The sequence below is a fragment of the Xenopus laevis genome, chromosome 1L, assembly GCF_017654675.1.
Source record: "Xenopus laevis strain J_2021 chromosome 1L, Xenopus_laevis_v10.1, whole genome shotgun sequence".
NCBI lineage: Eukaryota > Metazoa > Chordata > Amphibia > Anura > Pipidae > Xenopus > Xenopus laevis.
In genome coordinates, this window is record NC_054371.1 from 167,723,604 (window position 1) to 167,743,020 (window position 19,417).

The window sequence follows — 19,417 nt, forward strand, 5'->3', positions numbered from 1 at the left end:
TAAAGATACCTATGGCTTAAAAAGTAAACCCATACAAGTACTTACTGCAGTTTTACTTATGTGAACAAAAAAAAACATTGTACTTGGTTAATCAAGATTAATTTCAATCCCCTCTTTTGTTTTATAAATATTGCTTATCTTTAATGTATTGATCAGTTCCACCTAACCCAGCTCTCATTGGTTTTGAAGCTGTTTTACAAAAAAATAACACAGAATTCTAGATGACATGAATGTATCTCTGTGTGACTGCAGGGGGGTATTAATGGACCACCTGCAGTGACATCTTTGAATTGTACCTAAATTGTTCTACAAGCAATAATAAAGTAGGACATAACGTGAATGCATTTAGGCTAATTGTAGTATTTTTTAAGGTGTGGCCAAAACAGTATACACAAAAGCACCACTTGCATACCAATAGCTGATTCACATTTTGGTCTCTCATCTTACCCAATGGTTTTAGTTCCTATGGACTTCTAGGAACTGGCTGCACATTCTGTTTTGGTTCCAGGGGGAGAAGATTGTAAGGTTTACATTCTGAATTTGCATAAAAACTCTGCACACTTGCCACTTTAGCTGGAGAATGTGGTATTACACAAGCAGCCACCAGAGGGCAACAGGCAACCGCAATTTTACATTGCTATCATCTGTTTATCAAGTTGCACAAAGTTAGAGAAAAGTAGGGCTTTAACAGTTTGAGAAGAGGTATAATAATTGTTTAAGTCAGGAATGTGTTACATGTAAGTATGATGCATGCATAGTGCAGTACAACAACAGCTGGGGGCTACCAGTTGGTTGTCACTAATGTGTATATGGGAAAAAATATAGCATCTTTCTCTATGATTTACTTCTAAGAGGGTCCCGTGATCCTGGGGGCTCAGACAAATGTTATGAGTGCCCTTCACTAAACCCAGCCTCATGTCTAGCTGATGCAAATATATATTTATTACATTATCAAACAGCCGCAAACAGTTGCATCTTCTGCAATTACAGGCAGACTAATCGCCATTAGGTGGATACAGATAACTTGCAAATCTTGCCCTGGATTTAGAGACAAACTGCACCTCTTGCCATTAGTGGTTTCGTTGGGAGAAACCCACATTTTAATATATAGTGAATAAAGTATCCCTTTTTGTACAATATAAGGATGTTATAAGTTACCACAGGACTGTTTTTATGCAGGTCATGGAACTCTGGGTTGACTTCTAATATCCTCATATTTTGCAACAGTGGTACCTTTAATTATTGTAATACACAAGTTTCAGTGATTCATGTGACAGAAATGACCACTAAACTCCGATTATAACCGATGACATCACTAAGCACCATTTATAAGGATATATTTAAAGTGATTCTGTAAATTATTACTGTGATAACACAGATCACCCTTACTTCCCATTCAAAGAAAAGGGAATCATGCTGTCTATGGTGTGCCTCCAGTTCTTAGTGTGTTTACTCAATCTGGGGACAGAGCCTTCCAGCATTACCCTGTGCCACTTCTTCCTTACATCCAGCCTTGACCCTAACTGGTTCTACAATGAAAGTCATGTTTTTGGCAAAACAATTGCTTGCTGCTCCTTGCCACACTACATTTATTGATGACAACTTAGAGTTGCCACTTTTTCTGGAAAACATACCAGACTTCCAGCCACTGCTAAATCTCTTATAGTATATATCATTAATAATAATTTGCACATATCAGTATGATACCGGCAAGCTGGCATTTATATAATTCATCCAAAAGTGTAGCACCAAGAGGAAGCTACTGAAGTTCCCCAACACCTGTGGAGTAACTAGATATTACTGGGCCCCACAACAAATTATGTTTCAAGCCCCCCAAAATGTCTAGAGGTCTAGAAGTTGACCTGTTTTACCAAAATTTATTGAAATTGTATATGAATTAGGACCTTGTGGACCCCTATAACTTTTGGGCCCCCCTGCAGCCGTAGGGTCTGCATCCTCTGTAGTTATGCCCCTGCCCAACACCATATACACTACAATTGACCACTCAATAGGTATGGCTCATAGCAGTAATGTGTCATGTGTAACTCTAATAAATATAACATACAGATTTAGATCAGACATTCCATGAGCATGGGGTCTGTTTACATTTTTATGTTTTCTAGTATGCTTTTTGCACCAGTTTGGCATTACAATTTTCCTATTGTAGCCACAGCCCTGATAGTATATTTTGCTTTTAATAGGAAAATAACTGAATTGTGTAGTTATCCTGCTGTAATGAACCACCTTGGTCTCCTTTCTGCTGAAGGAACTAGGGCAATGCTAGTTGCTGACTTAATCACTGCTGACTGCATCAGTAGCTCATTGGCATGTACCAGGGGCCAAAGCAACATTTTCCCAAACTAACTGTGAAGGCAGGAAAAGGGTGAGCAATGCAGTGGGCCATGGATACAGTTCTCTCCTGATCATGGTTAACAGAGCCCCTATGTGATACCATTGGACTGGTGCCAAAAATCAGATCAGCGTTGATAAATTGGGCAAATATCCACTTATTCACTGATCTTGCCAAACAAATTCACATAATGGCAGATAAAGTAATGTCACGGCAAACAAACAGAAATAAATGTATCTAAACAAAGAACATCCCCAGTGTGACTTTAGCCTCCATGATAATGCTGTTGGTTCATATATTGGTACACATGTATAAGTGTTTGCACACAATATGTTTGTGTGTATCAGCGCATGTATGAGTGTTTGTATACAATATGTTTGTGTATATCATAGAGGGGGTACTGTTTGCATACGATACATATCTGTGTGTACATTTGGTAGTTGCACACTCCTTGCCCCGGTGTTCCTGCTTGCCGTGTCAACTAGGCCACTCCACAGATGACATGCCTGCAGGATGCTCCTGTCCCCTCTGACAGCTGCTTTGTCCCCTGGTGATGAATGGCTTCCCAGCCTAGTTCTGCCCATTGTCCCCTAGGCTGTGGCACTTACTTCACAGATTCCTATCTTCCCCATGAGCACTGGCTGCCATTTTACCTGCAGAGGCCTCCAGTCGGTGTGTCATACCTGGGACCTGAGAGGGTGGGGCTGAGCCAGTTAACTGATAACCACGGCATTCTGCCTTTATCTCTAAGCAAATAACCCAAGTCACAAAGCTATTCAGAAAGTGTCATGTAAGGGCCCCTCTATTCTTGTCCTAATCAAGCTCTCATCTTGTATATCAACAATCTATCAAAACCTTAGAATGGACAAAAGCCCAAGTGCATTGGTACACTTGCTGTGCATGTATGGAGGGATGACACAATGACAGCCTCTTTATCCCACTCTCCTTCCTATCCTCCTCCTCCTCCTCTTATTATCAACCCATTGTCCATGGAATAGGTGCACAAGGGGTCACCCAGCACATTGGCATGCAAATTATTCATTGATTTATAGTCATAGGGAGCACTGTGGGTATGTGCGTTTGGTCATTGTGCCACTTTCAGGTAATATGTCGACTGTTTCTCAGCAGAATAAGGTTGGCCATGCATGTACAAAGAGATATGTACAAAAATATTTGGTAAGTTTATGCAGGACAAACGATCACCACCAATATCTATAACCCATGGATATTGTTACTCTGTCAGTTGGGCCAATGCACCATGTTGGCCAGTGTACAATGCATACGTAGATGAAGAAGTGAAGAGAAGCCCTAGCTCTTTTTTATTTCCCACTATTATGATCATTTTGACCAAACAAAGGGAACAAAAAAAAGATGCCCATAATGTTTATGGTCCCTCATACGGTTTCCATTTGCAGACTGATCAGTCACAGCATCGTATTCAGCATGCAGTTGAAGGTAAAGAAACAAGAGGCTGGCACACGGAGCGAATTAAACCAGGGTCCTACCCCTGGTGTGTTTATTGTTTCAAACAACGTTTCGGAGGGCCCTCCGAAACGTTGTTTGACGCAATAAACACACCAGGAGTAGGACCCCGGTTTAATTCGCTCCGTGTGCCAGCCTCTTGTTTCTTCATATTGGACCATTGGGAGTGCCGTCTCCCTAAGGCTTTGGGCACCAGCGGTATTCATTTGAAGGTCATCGTGATTTCCCTGCACTGTTTATTAAAGGTTACACCATATAAACTGCAAATAGTACTACACATCTGTACTACCAGGATTAACATTAATCTATTTTAGTCTTCACTACTACAAGTGACTCATGTGATGTGGCCTTTTTGGCCAGTAGAGAGATGTTTGGCTGATCAGTAAAGCACTATAAAAGGATATTATGTTTCCATTTCATGGGATAATTGTAACATCTGATGGGGTGGGATAAGTGTAATTGCACTAATGAGCCTGAATTAGTTGCCAATAAAGGGGTGCATTGAGTAAAAATGTGTCGTGTCCTTGAGCTGACCCCTGTATACAGTGCACTTTGTGAGCAGTCAGTGGTTCTCTGTGTGACCTGCTCACCTGTATTGACACCAGGCTCAATGCGGATTCCTCTTCAGAGAGCACTGAAGCAAGAGATGGCTGAACCACTCTGAAAGAATGAACCTTTCCCAGCTCACTACATCTGAATGGAAGAAGGAGGGACAGTTTATGTTTGTTTTAATGCACTCCTTTTATTGTCTTGATTTATGGCCTGAGGCCAAGAAGACTAATTGACAGGCAGTCAGGAGAATACACCTGCAAAGTGGGACAAGGAGAAATGCCACATTGATGCCTGTGAAGGCTTGAACCTTCATTACCAGTGGATCACATCAAGTGCACAACAACTTTTATTTTAGTCAATTATTTTGTGCAAGCAAATAGCTGTCTCCCATAGACTCCATTTTGTCCAAATAATCCACATTTTTAAAAATGATTTCCTTTTTCTCTGTAATAATAAAACAGTACCTTGTACTTAGGGATACATATATAGAAAAATGTTCAGTGCCTGTGCATTTGACAGTAATTTTGGGGTTAACTTACCCAAACAAACAGGGGATCCAGGTGCCCAAACCCCAAACTGTGGATACATTAAATAGTGTAAAGAAAGGATTGAATGGCTTTTTAGCAATTGAAAAGTACAAGGTTATTGAAATAAATTCTTACTGCAGAGTTGATCTAGAGATTTAATATTTTATATAATTGCCCTTTTGGAAAAGATGGCATCATATGGGTTTTGGCAAGATCACAAATGCTTGAACTTGATGGATGTGTCTTTTTCAACCTCATCTACTAATTACTAATTACTAATTATGTAAAATAAGTAATGAGTGGGACTTATATGCTTACACGATATGCCCTGCATACAGCCAGGTTTATTTTTTTTTATGTATTATGTAAACAGGCACACACATATTTATAAATATGCCGCACTCCAGCTTACAAAATGAATATTCTTTAATAAAATCCGAACTCCGTGGGTCACTTATCAGTGGTGCTCTATCTGGGAACTTTGCTGCTCAACAGTTCCATGTATATAGCAGTAACCAAGAAGACTCAGATGGCACACACATAGCAAAATGTGCTTAAACTTTGTGATTTTGTGCAGAGATCCAGATAAATCACAAAGTTTAAGCACATTTTGCTATGTGTGTGCCATCTGAATCTTCTTGGTTTCAAAATGAATACACTGGTGCATTGTGATAACAATAATAGCATGCGTCAAAAAAGGACCAGGACTAGTTACAACAAAAACCAAATATTAGAAATTTGTATTCACAAATTATAGTTCAGTTCCCATTGAGACATTTGTAAGCTTCACATTTGTACGTTTGTAAGTTCCTGTTGATACATTTGTAAACTTCACTATATAAATATACACTTAATCTCCCATAGACTCCATTTTATTCAAATAATCCCCATTTTTGAAAATGGATTTCCTTTTTCTCTGTAATAATAAAAGAGTACCTTGCACAGGATCCAAAGATATAATTAATCATTATTGGCAGTAAACCAACTTATTGGGTTTATTTAATCTTTACATGATTTTCTAGTAGACTTAAGGTATGAAGATCCAAATTACAGAAAGCTTCCATATCCGGAAAACCTCAGGTCCCAAGCATCCTGGATAACAGGTCCGATACCAGTACTATTTCTGCTTCTACAAGCAGAAATGAATAGTGGAAAAACAATTAATCAAATCCTATAAATTTGTGTTCAGTGCGTAAACTACATGTACTGTGTTTTTGCCTGTGGCTATTCCGCAATTTGCACCACTGCAGAGTCACCAAAGACATTAGTGTTACTTCAGTGTCAGATGTCAGAGTCTAATAAAGGGAAGGTGCTTTTCCCTTTACATTCCATACAGAGTTCCTTTTTTCTGGATCTATGCTGAAACCCAGTCACCTGTGTGGCAGCTCTTTGGCTGAAACTGTCATCACCTCCTCTAATGCAGACCTGCTTTGGCCAGCCATTAGCTCCTGACACAAGGGGGCTTTCAGCACCATGATGGGCCAGTTCCTAGATCATGGTCCTCTGCAGCTTTTAACTTCAGCACCTGGGGAACAACTTCAAATAGCAGCGATTTGCATAAAGGCACGGCATACAGGGGCACACAAACAGAGGCTGATGGAAACATGTCTGTCAATGTGTCATTGTCATACTTGGCAAAATGGCCTTCTTGTTCCTGTCTGGGACACTAATCTGTCAGTGAGGTGTTAGAAGAGGGACTCTGGGAAAGGGGAATTCTGCAACAGGGACCCCCTTTTCAGTCCAACCTGCTTCTCCTATGAATAGCATTATTTATTTATTGACATAGTGTAATGGTCTTCATGAAAGTGAAGGGGATAGTATATGACTAAAGAATCTGAGTAATGATGGCTTGTGTCATGGTAATGAGAATGAGGAACTATGCAGGTAGAGTCCTATTCCATGGAAGCATCAAAGATGTGTGCGTTTACTTACCACCCAGAGAGGATGGACACCTGAAAACTGTTATAGAACACAATAACATAGGTATGTAATAACCCAGAGCACTATGCAATTAAAATATTAGTGATTGCAGCCAAAATATAGGCTTAAACATGGTCCCTCTCCATTGAATGAAACCACTAGCAAGCCTGAGAAATGGCTGAATTTATATATCGGTGCATGAGATTAAAGGAGAAGGAAAGCTCAAATCCAAGGGGGGTGCCATATGTTAGGCAACTCCAAGGATTGTAATGACTTATCTTGTAACCCAGGCCTACACCAGCCTTATTACTTGTGAGCGAGTAATCCTCTTCCTCCCTTTTTTAAAAATCCTGTGGCCGATGCATGCGCATTATAACTAAAAATCCGGCTTTTTTGTTAAAAAATGTATTGCGCAAGAATGCCTGCGCCAAGAAAGAAAGAAGAGGACTGATCTCTCACAAGGGTATCAGGTAAGTCATTACAATCCTTGGGGGTGCCCTAACATCTGTCACTCCCTTGAATTGGGGCTTTCATTTTCCTTTAAGTAACAACTGCACACTTACCTAGGATTTGGTACATCATTACATGTTCCAAAATATATATATGTATGTTAAAGCACAGCTAACATTTCTATTATTATTATCATTATTCTGGGGGCCCATAAAGAGGCACTATAGAGATCAAATTATAAGTATTCATCAGTACACAATGGCAAATCAATTACTTTTTGAGGTACAATCAAGTTATAAGGTACAATCAAGTTATTCAATGCTTCAAACCTGGGAGGGGTCATTCTCCCTGAAATTAGCTGTGTTTATAGTAGTTGCATCACCCACAATCAACATAAATATACTATACTGTCTGAAGTAACTGGGTACCTGCCTTTCCAACATCATTCTAAACCATTGGTATCAATGCAAAATTGGACCTCCCTCTGCTTGTATAGCAGTATCTACCCTTATGGGAGGTATTTCCATAAGATATTCAAACATTGCTGATGTGATTTGCTTCCATTCAGCCACAACAGTATTACTGAGGTTGGTCGAAAAGGCCTGCTTTGCAATTGGCATTTCAGTACATCGTACAGCTGCTTGGAGGTTAAGGTTCTGTGCAGGCCATTCAAGTTCTTTCATTTCCATCTCAGCTCGGCCCTTACTTTACATGTGGGAGTATTAGGGCAGAGACACACGTTCAGATTCGGGGAGATTTAGTCGCCCGACGATAAATCGGCTCTTCTTCAGGGCTTCTGATTTCCCCAAACTGCCTCCCGCCGGCTAGAATTGAAATCGCCGGCGGGATGGCACTCAGAGCGAGTCGTTTTCCGAAGTCACCCGGAGTTTCCTCGTGAGGCAACTTCGGGCAACTTCGGAAACGAACGTGTCTCCCGAAATCTAAACGTGTATCTCTGCCCTTATTGTGCTGGAACAGAAATGGGTCTACTCAAATTGTTACTAAGTAGGAAGCACAGTATGTCAAAAATTTAGACACCTGGCATTGTACATAGATCTGTTAAGCTTGTGTCTGGCTTCTCATTCATAAGAAATGCCAGGGACAAATTGGAACTTGTGATTTGTCATGTTCCAAGTGATTTTAATGGAGGTGTCCAGATACTTTTGCCCACTTTTTTCTTTAACTTTATTTAGCCTGGTTTATGCTCTGCTAACCTATAGAATGCAGTCATTATTTAAAGTACACAAGGCTGTTACATATAAAATACTGCTACTGTTGTGTTTAGTAAACAGGGTGCATTTACACAGCCAGTTTGCAATAGTTTTGATGTCACTGCCACCATACAAACAAAATAGGCCTAAAAGTGACATACATCTTAAAAAGACTGATGACTTGCGTGCAAGTATAAACTTAAGTGAGCATGGATGCAAGGGAGCCCTGGAATTAACACCTGTCTTGAGCTGTGGGTATTCCCTTATCTTTGTGTGAACACATGCAATTGACTTGCGGTTGGTGAATCAAACTAAATAGCTGTTTTGTTTTTAACAAAAAATGTAAATAATTAAAATCATGAAAATAAAAACAAATTGATAATAAAAAAGGGTTGTGCTATATACTACTATGTGTTGTGTAATGTACTTTAAGGACATGGGGAGTTGTATGATATGCAAAGGAACACTGCGATGGCTGTGTATGGTACAAAATATGCTGCATGGGAGCTCGGGGCTGTGCAGTGTAGACATATTTTCCACATTTTCCACAGAATATTGGATTATTGCATTTACCATTTGTTTCAAGGGAACAGATTATATATCAAAATAATATAAAATAAAGGTGCCATATAAAGAACACCATGGAGGTCTCTTTTTGCTGCCTATATACAACTCAATTCCCTGGAGAGACACATCTTGCTTGCCTGCTTTTAACTACATGGCCTACTACAGACTTACTTCTTAAACAAGGTCTTCTTCAAACACCTGCATATGGCTGGATGGAAATGTTATAGTTTTTTTTAAAAAGGTACCAGAATCCCCTTATTGTGGATGTGTAGTTCCCCACTTTTATAGACTGTAAAAGAATACATGTACTGCCTCATAACCTTAGTAAGGAAGGTTAATGATAAGGGGGGTGAGCCCTATATAGAAACACACACTTTTTGTATGGTCAGTGGTTGCATTGTGCAGCCTTTCATTTGGGTGACTGGATATGATACAAATAAGGAATTTCAATATCCTATTTCAATACATCAAGTTCTGACAGCAAAAGGAAGTCATCTAGGTTCTTATCACACACATAAGCCCTTCCCTTTCCAAACTTGTGCACAACCAACTTTTCTTTGCTCACTTTGCTCTAATCAGGCCCTTGTCTTGTTTTTATCAGACAGTTCATCATAGTTCAAATAATGTGACTGCTTTTCACCTTTGGTGCACATGTCTTGAACTTTTGGTGACAGGGACACTTATGGATGTGTCATCAGATAATCCCATCAGAACAAACAGAGGTGCCTTAGGCTCAGCCGGTTCTCTTGCAGTCTGTTGGGTCCTTTGTAAACAGCTGATCAACAGGGATTGCATTTTATCCAGTCCCTAAGTAGGTCCCTTTCTAGTAATGCACAGACCAACTCTTTTGCCTCGGGCTCTGTCCTGTCCACACTGCCTCACCAGGACACATATAGTTTATCTACAGTGCATAGTTATGCTTTGTCATTATTCTCTTAGCACTTGGACTTTGAACAATGCTAATAATAAAAGCCTCAAAAAACTCAGTCTTCAAATGACTAGGGCAAATGTGGAAGAATAAAAATTCACATGAAAGTTATATTGGAGCAAATATTGTTCATAAGCATGTAATATGCAATAGCAGGATTATCAATTGTGACTCTAACATGGGTCCCAGTTCTTAGTTGTGCACCATTGCCCAATACAATGAGTCTGCAAACAGGTGCAATGTTTAATGGAAGCATTCTGCAAAGTTTACATGGGTGGTTGTTAAGATGAGCTCATAAAAACAAATTAAGTAAAATTATGAGGCCAGGCTGAAACGAAATTTAACTTCTACATCATGTGGGATGAGACAATCTAGTCAATCTAGGTTCGCAGTTGCATAGGGTGTTGATGAAGATTTGCAGAAGATCAGAGGACAATGCAAATTGCAGGGGACAATCTCATTCTTGCAGCTTTTGCATCCAATCATATAGCCCAGAGACCAGCAGACCAAATCAGTCGTGTGTCAACTTGCAAATGATAAAAAATGGACAGCACTGGAATTTGCCTGCTTTTGGCCATCTGAACACAGAAAAGGAAATTCCTGCTTGTCTGAACATTACGCTTACTATACAAGTGCCTCCTAAAAAGCACAGGGGAAAAATTAGAAACAGCCACCAAATTATGAGCATTTAACGATTTGGGTGGGCTAAGCTTTAGTTAGCAATGCATACTATTATAGATGGTTGAATATACTTGACATGAGAAACATAATGAGCCAAGGATTTTCTAACATGATCATGGCCTTGTAAAGAAAATCCGAGGAAAAGCAGCAGAGGGCAGTGTTGAGTTTAAAATGAGTAAAATGAAAACATGAGTCGCGGTTTGGTTGTTTGTCACAACTTGATATATACAGTGTATCATGCATAAAGATCTGTGATTCTGGTTTTACTGACTTACATTGCAATGAGACAAAAACATTACTCACTGAGACTTTTTCATGGGGTGAATTAAGGGAAATAAAAAAAAAAGATTTAAAAAGTGAAAGAAATATGGACTGCTACAAAGCACACATGAGCAAATGATTTCATACTTGCACATGTCAACAATATTACATTTGCGTTGCAGTAACCAGCAACCGTTTGTGTTCTAAAATAAACAAGGTGCATAGGTGACTTTGTAATTTAACTGTCATAATTTTGTTGAAATCTTTGGATTCATTATTTTCTCTATTTTTCTGTGGCTTTTCTGAACTAGATTTATAAAACCAAAAATAAAATAAAACAGACCTAAAATAAAAGTAAATGTGTAGCTTCATATTTCATATGTGCTCAGATGTATCGGTGCTATAAAACTTGCACACAGGGCCCTAAATGACTCTGCTTCGGGACACCAGTGCCAATAATATAGAACACATTTTCAGTCTGGGTTCGAATGGCTTTTGTTATGCTGTGCATAGTGCTACAAATGAATTGGCCTTGTACTTATTCTCCATGTTCTAAAACAATTCCTGTAATATTGTCCATGTTTTTGATTAATTATTAACAAGTTAATAGAATTCTTTTATATTATTAATTAATAGCAGAAAAACCTGGGGCACTAGTGGCACCAAAAATATCCAAATGTACTTGGGCACTAAATAAAAAATTATATATAGAATTCACTAATTCGTGTAGAGATGTGGAAATATTTTTTTCAAACCTTTGGCAACCTTGGCCACTATGGTTTGGCTTTAGGACAAAGTTACTGTGCCCATCCACTTGACAGAGGCATATTTAGATTTAAATAAGCCCCACAGAAAAACCTTTTTACTTTGGTAAATCATTGGTAACATTGGTAGCACAGTATAATATTTTTCATAAACATAAATTGAAACTGCTTATCAATCAGTAACCCACTGTGGTCTCATACCTCCTTCAGCAGTTTAAAGTTCCACTGTAGTTATTCCCCTTTACAGGAAAAATAGTGTTCCTAGAAAAAATGAATATCATTGGGGGTTTTAAAGGGGTTGTTTACATTTCAGTTAACTTTCAGTATGATGTAGATAGTGATATTCTGAGAAAAATTGCAATTGGTTTTCATTTTTGTACAATTTTTAGTTTTTAAGTTATTTTTGTATTTCATTCAGTAGCTCTCCAGTTTGCAATTTCAACACTTTTAGTTGCTAGGGTCTAAATTACCCTGGCAACCATGCACTGATTTGAATAAGTGACTGGAATATGAATAAGAGAGGACCTGAATACAAAGATGATGAGTAATAAAAAGTAGCAATACATTTGTAGCCTTACAGATCATTTGTTTTTAGATGGGGTCAGAAAAAGAAGGAAAGTAATTCAAAAACAATAACAAATAAATAATGAAGACAAATTTATACATTACTATAAATGGCATTTCTAGACTATGTTATACTTGGTCACTGTAATGTACACTTTTGTGGTCCACACATTTTCTTAGGTGATTCAAAATCTACCTTGCTTCATGAATTGTAAGCTCAGGAACTCAGGGTCAGTAAAGACAATGAGTCTGGAAAGCAATGAATGCAAGGCTAGTGAGCAGCTTCTTTTATTATTAAAATCTAAAATATCCCTTTCTCTAAAACAAAAGTGTGTGACATGTATTGCCCACAATTGTTATGTGCTGATAAGGAATACAGTGCCTTATGAGGGTATTATTGTAATAGGGTTTATATAATCTAAAGGTCCCCATAGACGCGACGATTCTTCTTGCCGAACGACCGATTTTAGGGAAGTCCGACCAATCCTTCGAAATTATCGTGCGGTTAGTGGTATTCGAACGATCGTACATCTTACGATTTTTCGGCCGACATCTGTCGGGAAATTGATCGGCCAGGTCAAAAAATCTTTGTCGGCCCCAGTGCAATCTCTCTATGTTTGCAGGGCCAAGCAGGCAGCTCCCCTTTGTTTTCCTGCCAAATTGGTCTTTTTAGTTGATGGTAAATTCGTACGATCGTACGATCGTTCTGAGAAGATATTGGTCTCACGATCAGGATCTGATCTTTTAAAAATCTCAACATCTATGGCCAGCTTTAGTGTATGCTAGGCACAAGCAGAAAAGTCCTGATCAGTGACACGATAATGTGCAGGGAAGCATATTTAGATTTCAGAGAAGGAAATAATCTGAGTGTGGCAAATTCAACAGAATAAACTCGTGAATAAATGGGCCAGTATTAAAAGTGAAACCAGACATGGCCACACGCACAGCATAAATGCATCTCATGTGAAACCATCAGGAATCCAAATAGAATAGGCACTTACCTGTAAGATAACTCGAAACATGAAGGCACCAACAATCTGCATGTAATGAACATAAAGCAAGTGTGTTAGACAGGGAGACATACACACTCTCTTTTGCAGAAGAAAAGAAAAATGCATATTTTTTAAAATGACACTGTGTTTACAAATAATGTTTGTAACAGCCTGGGAAATTTATTACCCTTAAACTAAATTCCTTACTACTGAGCAGTATGCAGCAATGCCTCTTGAGTAAGGTAATTTAGCAGATGCTGGACAAGAAGTGGCAATTTTTTTTATATATAGCTTTGATAGTGGTCTTGTGCCCAGACTCTTTTTCACTTGCCATAAAAAGAAACTAGACACCCACTCTGCAATAAAATGCCTTATTTTTGTTTTAATTCCATGTGCAATTACAGCTTCCATCTCTCTTTTGATGGGTATTAAAGACAAAGGTGAATGTAACACAACAGTGACATCATTAATAAGGTACCACCCTAATTAATCAGTTCATTAAATAAGTGCTAAATTGTGCAACATAAAGTTGCACAATGAAAAAAAAGTATCACATGATGCTTTTCTGTACTCTAGTTCTCACTCGTGAAGCTTTGTACCCAGTCAGTTCTGCTCCAGGTCTGCTAATGAGTTGGCTTCTGTTACATTATTTCAGATGTCAGAACCAACTTGGCAGAAAAAAAACAGACTAAAAAGACTGCTTGCAACAGCAATTACTTTTACAAATCACTTTAAAATCATTAACAATGTGTAAAGAATGTATGTTGGAAAACTGCTGAGAATTAAATTCTCTTTCATTATGCAAAACAGTTTGAGTGAATAATCCCTTTAATGGTTATCTTTGTTTTTAATTTCATTACTGTGTTCATTTTGATTGCTCGAAGGGATCTAAGTGATCAAGTTACATCTGGGAGTCTGATGCCAAACTTGTTAGGCTGAAGCTGTGTCACTGACTTTTATGTTGCTACAATAATTTATCCTATATGGATCTTGTTTCTAAATCAGCATTTTGTTTGTGTGTTAGTGTGTGTGTGTGTATATGTATGTGGTAAATATTATTTTATAGGAATCATTTCTGGTTAATTCAATTTTTTTTACAGCACTAGAATATGTTATTATTCTTTCATGTAAACAGACTGTACGTAGAAACTCTATGGTAAATGTTGCCATACACAGGCAGATTTAAGCTGCTGATTCATGTCCTTTAGAACAAGACGGCAGCTTCTCTGCCTGTGTATGGGGCCCTCCGATGGGGCTACCTGACTGATATTCTGCCCAAAATCAACCATATGCCGGACAGGATTTATTTTCACTATCAACGAGGACACTATTAACGTCGCATTGGCTCGTTGACAGTGTCCTCGCTCCAACCGCCTCTATTCTGGTCATTGTAATGTGATATCAGTCACCCACCTTTGAATCTTATAATGTATGGCCACCTAAAATTATAGTCAGAAAGTAGTACAGGTATGGGATCTGTTATCTGGAATCCTTAGGACCTGGGGTATTCCTTTTGGATTTACTATACCGTATCTATTGAAAAAAATTGTTCAAAAACAGGATTGATTAGCCACCAATATGGATTCTTGTAGCTTAGTTATGATACTGTTTTATTATTAAGTAGAAAAAGGAAATAATTTTTAAAACTTACAATTAATTACTTTCTTTAAATAGTCTCTATGGGAGATGGCCTTTGGGGCTTTCTGGATATCAGGTTTCCAGGTAAAAGCAAATTCCCATACATATAATATATATTTTTAGGCATATGCATTAAATGCTTATGAATGGCAAATCTGCTGAAGTATAACTACAGGTCTCAAAGGACTCAGCAACAAGTGGGTAGCCTAGATGATCTCCAATCACTTTTGGCTATGCACTTACCCAGACCTTGTGAGGAACAGTTCTCTAGATTCTGTGCTAATTCATGACTCTCTTGCTATTTGTTTGAAGCTCCTATTCTGTAATGAATTGAATTTAGGAAGACAGATCCCCGTAGGAGCATGTGGGACTATGCCTTCCTTTCCCACTAAGAGGGAGACTTGGGAAATGGTGTTAATGTGGAACTGGACATAGCCTCGATATGTATGAGGATGTATGCATCATGTGACTAGGGTTGCCACCTGGCTGGTATTTTACCGGCCTGACAGTTAAAAATTATGGTTGATCCCAATGTTATTAATAGGGAAAAAAATGATAAATATATAGGAAGGTCGGTATTTTTTTTCCAGAAAAGGTGGCAACCCTACATATGACTCATGGGGGAGCCAGAGACTGCACTTCCACTCAGCTCTCTCTTGTAAAGCCGGAGACACACACACTGTTTAATTCATTGTTGTTTAGAAGAAGTCTGATTATTTGACGCAGAAAGACAGAGGAGAGATGTCTGTCATTTTCCTTTTATACCTCACGCTCATTTAGTAACATGAAGCTGGGAGGCTGTCCTTGCAGGAGAAGTCATAGAAATGATATTTCCTGATGTGGCGCTACACAGCCCGCCTCAAGGTCATGCGGACAGGCCAGGGGTCAGCCTGCGTTTCACCTCCACCATTTAAAAGCCAAAGGTTATCTTGATCTCATTACAGTTGAAAAAACTCTAAAACGGTTTGGTATTTTAACTTGGACTGACAAGAGAATGTTTCCAGTGGATTCCCCAGCCATCTCAGGGGATTGCTGCCCATATACTTAATTGTATAAATATACAGACTCTATTAATGGGCCACACAAAGGTATATTATATGCTCTAGTCAGCTTGCTACAGTGTACTCAGCTTCATTCAAGTAACGGAGAAAAGACAATGGAACTCTATCTGGAAGAATACATTCGATTTATTTCAAGGGAGTGAGAGTGACTGACAGGAATTAGTACAGGAAATGCCTTACTACTATGGCATGCTGGGAGTTTTGATAACCAATACTTGGAAATGGAGGGGTTTGATACATGTTATAAAGCACCCAAATATTCCACAGCACCAGGCCTGGATTGGCAATTTATGGATTCTGGCAATTGCCAGAGGGGCTGCTATAAGATGCCATCGGCTGTCACTATTTAGTGGGCTGGTGGGGGGGTTGTTTGGTCCTCTCTGTACTTGAAATGCCAGGGCCTATTTTATATCCCAGTCCAGGCCTGCACGGCACTGTACCATAAATGATTGCACAAACTGCTCATTCAGTATTCATACAAAAAACAACTGAGAAGTGGGAATCTTTCCTCAGGCATCAGCACCCCAGGGGACAGCAAAAAGCCACTCCTGGTAATGCCATAACTAGATGTTACTCGACCCCTTAAAAAATTTAACTTAGGTCCCTAAAACACTTAGTTGACCTATTCTGCCAAGATATATTACAATTACTCATTAATAAGGGTCTTTCATGGCCCTCTACAATTCTGGATCCCCCTGCAGGGTATGCATCCTTTGTAGTTACACCCCTGGCTCCTGGTAACTTTAAGAGCTGAAATTCCCATTATTGATCCGGATTTGGCTCTTCTAGGGCAGAGAGAGCATTTGCACTATCACCCTGGACCCCCTCTGGAACAGGAAGCGCTTGGAGGGGGGTATGGTTGCAACCTGGCAGGTATTTTACCGGCCTGGCCAGTAAAAATGATGGTTGATCCCATTGTTATTAATAGGTAAACAAGATAATTACATAGGAAGGCCAGTATTTTTTTACAGAAAAGGTAGCAACCCTGGGGGGGGGGCTCTGGATGAGGGGGAGCAGCATCACAAAAGACTCCTCAGGGTGGCACAGGGACTAGACTTACCCTTGTAGATGGATTGTGGAAGGAATTTGTGAGGAGTTTGGGGAACAGATCTAAATGGAATGAATGGGAACAGAATGGTAACATTCTTAGTGAGCAGCAAAGTCCAGGACATAACTGAGGAGACACAGTGTGACACAGCAGAGGGAAGAGACCTGATAGCTTAAAAAAAGTTTTAAATATTTGGTGAATATTGCTGGTGGTATATTTACTTTTTTGCTTCACGGAGGTAAGACTGGAAATTCCCCATAGACTGCAATACCAACAGTTTTCATAAACAGATGGTGCTTTTATGTACGTGGAGAATGTTAAATAGTCCAAATGTATACGGCAGCTTTAATGTAAGAGGAAATGATTTGGGGTACAAAAACTATGCACTTTATTATGCTTTATTGTCTTTATTGTCTGTTTAGGGGAAAGGAAAGAAAAATGTACATAGGCAACATATTATATATTTATTCAGAGCCTGTTCAGTCATTCACATCAGTCCCTGGTACAGAATGGTATATTTTCCTGTAACAACTTCCACAAAGCAAGTCAGTTAGTTAGGGTGTGTAATAGGGATGCACTCAATCCACAATTTTAAGACTGAAGCCAAACCTTAATTTGCATATGCAATTTAGCACAATTACAAAAAAAAAATCACACCCCAAAAATTGTCAACTTCCAGTCTTAAGTTACATGATAATTAGGCTGGATCTGAATCCTCTAAAATAGCATTGGTATAACTACGCACAGACAGCAGACCCCACAACCTCACAGGGGCAAGTCCGTGGGGTCTGCTGTATTGTAGTGCCCCTCTGCAGCCCCTTCTGCATAAATGAGCTAGAGGGTGGGTGACAGGGGGGGAAATTGGGAAATGTATGCAACTGGGACCCCTGAAGATTTTTTTGTGCTAATGGACTGGCATTCTACATAACCCCACTTAAAAATAGGTAGACATTTGGCTGAATCCCGAACCATATTCAGGATTTGGTGCGCCCCATGTCTGTAGTTTAACTGTGGCTATTATTCATCCACCAGTTCTGAAGGGGTTGATTTAAAGTGATGAATAATACAGTTTCTCTGACTATAACTTGTGAGTTATAGCCTTGAGTTGTGCATTGGACAAAGCTGAACTTTACTGGGAGCCTACAACAAGAAGTATTTTACTGAGTCGTTATTTGCTGTAAAAGGAGCCATTAGGGCCAACATGGTTAGTCAGCCAGCCTGGGCCCATCAGTCACTTTGGCACCAACAGGATGTTGTATCAGAAAGGAATCATACACACGCCTCACTATAGCATTTCTCTTAGCTGTGGGGGTGTGAAAAGAAAACAAAGTCCTAATGTCCCTCCCTATACCTTACACAGGAGGATAAACAAACTCTATTTCTTTTACTGAATATGGGGCATCAAGATATTGTTTAGGAAAACAACACATTTCAGACCCCCTGTTGGATATACTGGCCTAGCCACTGATTAACTCCTTCCTTGATGAAATAGGTAACAGATTCAAGCATCTAGTATTTACCCCTACAGCTTCATGCTTGCAAACAGTACAGCTTAAAAAGGCAATACTTTAAAAATAAAAAAAAATATATGCAGTATAGGACTGTTTCTGGAGCACTGATAAATATGGGAATTGTGATTTTTTTCTGAGAACTTTGGCTTTTTCTTTTTTGCATGAGGTAATCAATTGGTTGATTGGATCCACATGAAAACTAGTTCTGGAATATATATTGCATACACTTTAGAAAAGGAATGTCAGTCGGAAGTATATACGTTTGCTCACTCTTTTCATTTTCTCTGAACTTATATGGGATATAAGAAATAAAAGTAATAAAATAATCCTGTGGACCTCCAGCATCTTCTTAAGTTTCACACGCTGGTCCCTCTCTACTGGCATGCTAGGAGTCAAGTTTAAAAAGGAAGCGGAGAGTGAAAGACACTCTTGTGCTATTTTGTTCTGTAATTGATTAAATAATACAGTATTAAGATAGTGTGAATTATCAGAGTATACTCGAAAACAAGCCAGCTGTATGTTTAAGTAATCAGCAAACACAGCTTATGATCACCAGAATTACATTCATTCCATGGAACATATAGTAACATGTGTGACATTTATGGGTCCCAGGGAAAAACTGTGGCTTCGTAATTAACACAGTTCAGCACTACTGTGCGAAAACATTTGCAAAATAACACTTTTTAACTTCTAAGTTTTTTTCATAGAATAAACGGAACAATGAAAAATGGGCACTGACAAAGTAATGTGAAATTGTGGGTTTTTCGTGGGGCCACTGGGACATCCAAGAAAATGGACCTGTGTTTCTCAGGTGCAAACAAGAGGGATAGAGCAGAGGGCAATAAGAACATCCTAGGAAAAAAGCACAGTAGCATCATCTTGATACACAACCCACAGGTAAACTACTGAG